The sequence below is a fragment of the Oxyura jamaicensis genome, chromosome 2 (genome assembly GCF_011077185.1).
Source record: "Oxyura jamaicensis isolate SHBP4307 breed ruddy duck chromosome 2, BPBGC_Ojam_1.0, whole genome shotgun sequence".
Lineage (NCBI taxonomy): Eukaryota > Metazoa > Chordata > Aves > Anseriformes > Anatidae > Oxyura > Oxyura jamaicensis.
This window is the reverse complement of record NC_048894.1, coordinates 139,778,571-139,784,570: the sequence shown is the minus strand read 5'-3', so window position 1 is coordinate 139,784,570 and position 6,000 is coordinate 139,778,571.

Here is a 6,000-nt window from a genome sequence, read left to right as displayed (position 1 = left end):
TTGTTCCAACATTTCCCATTAATAATCAGCAGAAGGTCTTCCTCCCTTTTACCTCCTCAGCTGACTGGCTGACAAGTTTCTGTGCACCCCTCCTCTGGGTACCTAACTCTTTCCATGATGCTCCTGAACGACCTTTAGGGTTGGGGTAAGGAATAACTGGGTTGGAGAGATAGGAGCTGCACTAAGCATCCATCACTGCACAAGACCTTTCTCACGTTTCTGCAACATGAATCTCATGAATGGTGCAGATTAAATCAGATTAAATTCATAAGCTTTTAAAGGCACCTTCTTATAACAAACAAGTCCAGAACAATGACAATGAGAAATTTTCTTCCTACGTTCAACTATTTTTATTGTACTTTTAATATATATACAGTAGACATATTTCCTGGGGATTTTTTCCTAAGCTGGTTGCCAAATGTGTGCAATATTGTAGCCCTGGGGCTCAACTAAACCTTGCCTTTGTGATTATTCAACTGCCAACAAGGGGAGTTAAAAGGCAGCCTTATAGCAGGGATGCTGGATCAATGTGTTTCCTGGTGCCAGTCTTTGCTGCCTGTGAATTCCAGTCACAGAAATGCCTCTTATGTAATTCCCAGTGGTTTTCAAAATGTATGACAAGAAGGCTTTTATCTTTATTACTTCTCTCCTACCATTCAAAATCTCCCAGTCATTTTCTCTGTCTTTCCTGAGTAAAGTTTGAACTTTATAAATCACATGCAAAGATAAATACCAAGAGACAAATAAAGGCCAATATTGATATAGTGCAGCAATTTCAGCAAAAATATTTATTGGCAATCATCTGCTTAAGAAAGAGCAAAAACAGATTACTTCTGTTTGACTGAAGTTTCAGCCATTGTTATTATATTGGAAAACCTGTTAAGCCCTCAGGGACAGATTCAATGGCCTCTGCCACAAACCTTAAGAGCCTCCACAGAGAAAAAAAGATGAATGCAGTAGCTCCAAAATTATCATATCCAGTCAACTGATGTGAGTAACATAACACTTCAAACATAAACATGCGCTTCTCTTTTCTCTTTATTTTCTCATTATGTAAAAAACTCATTGTGCTTTGATTATTTTAAGAAAGAAGCTAGAAAAGCCAAGGCAGTATTGTGGGGCTGTTAAATAATGCTGAGTTTGTTGTTGTTCAGTCAAATCCCATTCCACATTCATCTTCTGATCATCTCCTGAGGTATGCTACTCTAGACTAAGTCAGCAATGAGTAATGATTCAGGGAAGGAGCTAGAAAGGTCCAGTGCAGTGAGAGCTGAGGACAGTTCACATGTCCAAGTAGCAAACCACCTCAGGCCAATCATCCACAGGCTTTCCAAAATCAGAGGCAACTCTTGAAAATTCACCACCTACTCGAATCTTCTATGTTAAGCAGACTAAATTACTTGTGAAGGAAGTTCCAAAAATGCTGATTCAGTCAATAAAAGGGTGCAGGGTGTCAATTTTCTCCTCTATATTTCTATTAATACACTGTTCTATATTTTTAATCACTAAATCATCCACTGGATTAATCAGCATGCCCGTCTGTGTGCCAAACTGAGGAGAAATTGAAATACCCGTGACTCTCACAGAACGGTTCATCCCAGTTTGCATATGCTGCTACCAGCAACTATCCTTATATCCAAGAGGAAAGCACAGCTTTCTCCCTTTCTGCAGTCTAATGACAGACAGTTTTGAATAACACCCACAAGGAATAGTCCTCAAGGTCTGACTCTTTTCTTTCTTGCAAAGAGTTTTGAGTCTAAATCACAGTCTATTAATTACTCTTACATCGCTTAATAAATAAGACAAACTTCTTAAAAGTAGTTTAAAAAGGAGGTAGCCATGTAACTTAATCTAATGTGTTTTCAAAGTCTTTGATCAAAACTAACCCCAGAGAGCCTTGGGAATATCTGCTCTAACTTCCCTGGCAATTGATGACCAGGCACAAGCCATGGAAATACTCATGCAGCACTGCAAATACCAGCTGGTCTCCCGGGCTTTCCCATCACTCACTTCTTGACACCTGATGTCAGCTGGGCTCACGCAAGTAACTCCACAGGGCAGCCCTTCTGTCGTAGCCTGGCCACGAGACTTTCACTCAGCTCAGGACACGTGGAGTTAGGGGTCTACCTCTACTAACAAAAACACAGCTGCATGCTGTTAAAGCAGTTGGTGGTTAAGTGAGGAATAATAAATAATGCCGTGTCCTGCCTGGTGCAGTGGAATGTGATAGTGGGAGAGCAGGCAGAGCCAACAGCACTCAAGAGATTTCATTTGTGTCACCCAAAGGTCAAGAACCACAGTCACAGTTTAAAGCCTGAGTATATCAGTACTGCTTTTTCAAATGAGAACCATCACAATGAATTTGTCAGGAGGATTTCTGCTTTCTACCATGGATTCCTCCAAATCTGGGCCATAACATCCCACTTGTCACCAGGCTGGGTGAAAGGGAAATGACAGCTTTTCCCTCCTTGAATGAACAGATTCTGGCTTTATGCAGAGAATATTTTTCCCTGACAAAAAGCACCAAATTCAGTTCCTATTCTAAAACTTCCTTGACAACATCTGTACACAGGTTTGGGTTCAAAAATAAATCAACAAAAATATTCCTAGGATTCCCTTTTCATAAGGAATAGATCCTTTATTTCAGGACCTTTACGGATATGGGATATCAATAGAGCGGTGTAATTTGACTGAAGCACCAAAAATAAACTAATTGCTTCAGCAAATTGAGAGAGTAAAAAACAATTAGACAATTTTTGTCTAATTCAAGGCATTTCCTTCAGTGACTATTAAAAAAAAAAAAAAAAAAAAAAAAAGAACATTAAAAAAAATAAAAACTGTAGATAAATGTTGAGATAGGCCTGTTTTCTCAGCTATGAGTGTGGTCCTGAGTGAAAACACTGAAGTATTGGATTTTTATCTAAAAATTCTGTTTTTCTGTGACTTTTCTTTCCTGATATGTGTAGGCTTTTCTGTGTTTGAAGAGCTTGGAACATGTTTCCTAAAACTTGCAGTCTGTTTTCTTCTCTCTCCTCAAACCGTGATTTCAAATATTGGAGGAGAGAGAAGAGAAAGTTGCAAGTTTTGCCATACAATGACAATAACTAGCAACTCTGTTAGAAGATAATTGTACATTTTCAAAGATCCTACAAAACTCTGTGGTAGGTTGACTATATGCGTCTTTGAATGTAACAAGGAAAAGGCACATTTATGTCTTTTTTTGGTCCATTTTGTAATCTGTATTGTCAAATTTTAAACATGCCTGATATACTATAAAGATAATACAGGAGAACAAAGTGATGCATATCCAGTAATAAATGGAGGTAAATATTCTATGAATAGACCAATGATAAAGTATACAAATAAAAAGTATACAAGTATACAAATAAAAATATCTGTTCAGTTCTGCTCTAAAGCATACTGTTCTAAACAGGAGTTCTGAAAGGAAACTTCTTTCAAAAATTGTGAAAATTCTTTTTTTTTTCCCACATTTGTCACTCTGAAATCTGAGAAACACCAATATACAGAAACATGTAGTTATTTTTAACAGGAAAACAAAACAACAACAACAAAAATAAAAGCCATAATGCATGGAAACACTGCCTTATTAATAGTTGACAGTGATTTGACTATACCTCTTATCTCAGGTGGTTTTATTTTTTCAGACTTGTTATTTATTTCTTGTAGATGTTTAAAATACATTTATCTTCTATCGTATTACAACTAGGTGTCTGATTTTGGTTTCTCCTTATTCTGGTATGGCTCCCATCCATCTCGTGTTGCAAAGTTATGTGAAGTTTTTAAATTCATTATATCTAATGTTCTGTTCAGGGGCAGGTTTCAGTAGCAGCCAATAATTTCATATTCTCAAAGCCATAAAACCATTTCTTGGCAAATTGTAAACCAAGTTATGTCAGCTAGTTAGACCCACAAAATTAAACTGCTCATAATATAATATTATATAATTTTCTTATCAGAAAAAAAAAAAAAAAATAAATGATTATTCACTAACAAAGAGATATGATCAATATAGCCTTGAAGAGCAGCATATATTCAGGTATCTTTTGAAGCTTAACTTGGTTTCACGATCTTCACAAATTCCTTCATCCTGCAAACAGAACTTTATACTGCAAACAGAAAAGCAAATGCTTTTCTGCAAATGTTTATTTACACTTTTAAATGAATTTGCTTCATTACTGTTTGCTCCTTGTTTCTGTTTACTCCCTACAGCTACTCAGATAAAAGATGTCTTTATGCTTGAAAGCACAATAGTATTAAAAGGACCTGAGCTTACCTTCTCTTTCTTTTCCCGTATAGATTTGATTAAACTGCATAGATTCCTTGTGGGAACTTGGATATCTAACTCCCACTGAAAACAGTGGGCACTATATGCAAAAGTAGGAAGAGAGTGTCAAAGTGATTTACAGCACTATATCCTATTTTTTTTTTTTTTCCTGTGAAAGCAAAGGCAACTTTAGAGGCAGAATATATTAAACATGGCACAGACTTTTGTCACTTCAGTAGCTGTGCTTCTATAGAAGCTTGAAGATATGTGGAGACACCTCTGTGCCCTGAGCTTGTTTCTCTGAGCCGCAACACCCAAGTCTCTCTATCATGCTGAATGCTCATCTTTACCTAGTTCAGATTACACAGAGCTGTTTTCTATCTTTAGGCTGACTCACATTCAAGCCTACCTCATGTCGAATGAGATGAGTTTTGGGGATATACGCTACAACTTGTTAGCTATGGTTGCTGCTGCTGGATGGTGGGCCTACCCTCCCTACCTCTGGCCCCCTGCCACAATGAAGATTCTTTCAGATCTGGTTCTGAAAAGGGTTTTCTTGGCAGTTTGTTGGGTGTATTTTTTTTCACAAAGTAGAGCTGTCATCATAGGTCATGGATGAACACTGATCTCTCATATAGTTTAATTCTGAAATTACACAAAATCAAATACAGATTCAAGATTCCCTGTTAATTACAGAGGGATAGCTGACTCAGTGCAACAGAATTTCAGAAAAATAAATAAATAAATAAATTGTGGTTAAATGCAAACATAAAAGGATGAAAACATTAAAAATAAATTAAAAAAAAATGCTCCAGTGACTGTGTAGACTGTTTTCTGTTAACAGAAAGAGAGGATCCAGTCCAAAGGCACAGGAGTGGTACATTTCTAAGAACTGACACCTGCACTATACACAAGACTGTACACTGAATGAGGCACAGTTGCTCATTACTATGGCTAGAAGTGATATGTTTGACGTGAACTCTAAAAATAAGGAAAACCAGAACTCTAACCCATTACACCAAGGTTTTCTGTGATCACTGGCAATGTATAGTGTTCTGACTCAACATACTCTAACAGTGCCATGATGAAAAGAAAACTCAGTCTTGAGATTCCTTATTGATAATGGCAACTGGTTATATTTAACCATGAAACACAGATTGTTCTCATTATTCATCACTAACTCTGAGGAGGAAGACAGCATCTTTTATGAGCTTACAACTGGATGAAAATGAAATTCCTTGTTTTAAGGCATCAAAAACATTGAATAACTTACATACATTACTGACAAGGTAAAAGAATGAAGGCTAAATCCTACTTTTAAAGATAAGCATGGAAAGGAAAGGACAAAGGAGAAAGGAAGACAAACCAGTCCCCTCAGTAACTGTTAATATTCCACATAATGGGACAGAATATAAAATTGTTTTTAAAAACAGTGAAACTACAGAGAACAATTCATCTAGGGAAAACAAGCAAAAAAACACAACTCAAACAACTTTAAACGTTAACGTTGGCAACCTTTTAGATGCTCTTTCATGACTCTAGATTCAGGAAATCAGAAGTATTATGTGTAATGCAGAAATCTAAAAGGAGGAACAAGGTTCTAGGAACAACAGACTTTCCTCAAGATGTCAAAGAGATTGCATCCCAGAACTGCATGCAGTTAGAGCTAAGGAAAAAGGAGTTTACAGCTTCCAACTACATCGAGTCTATTCATG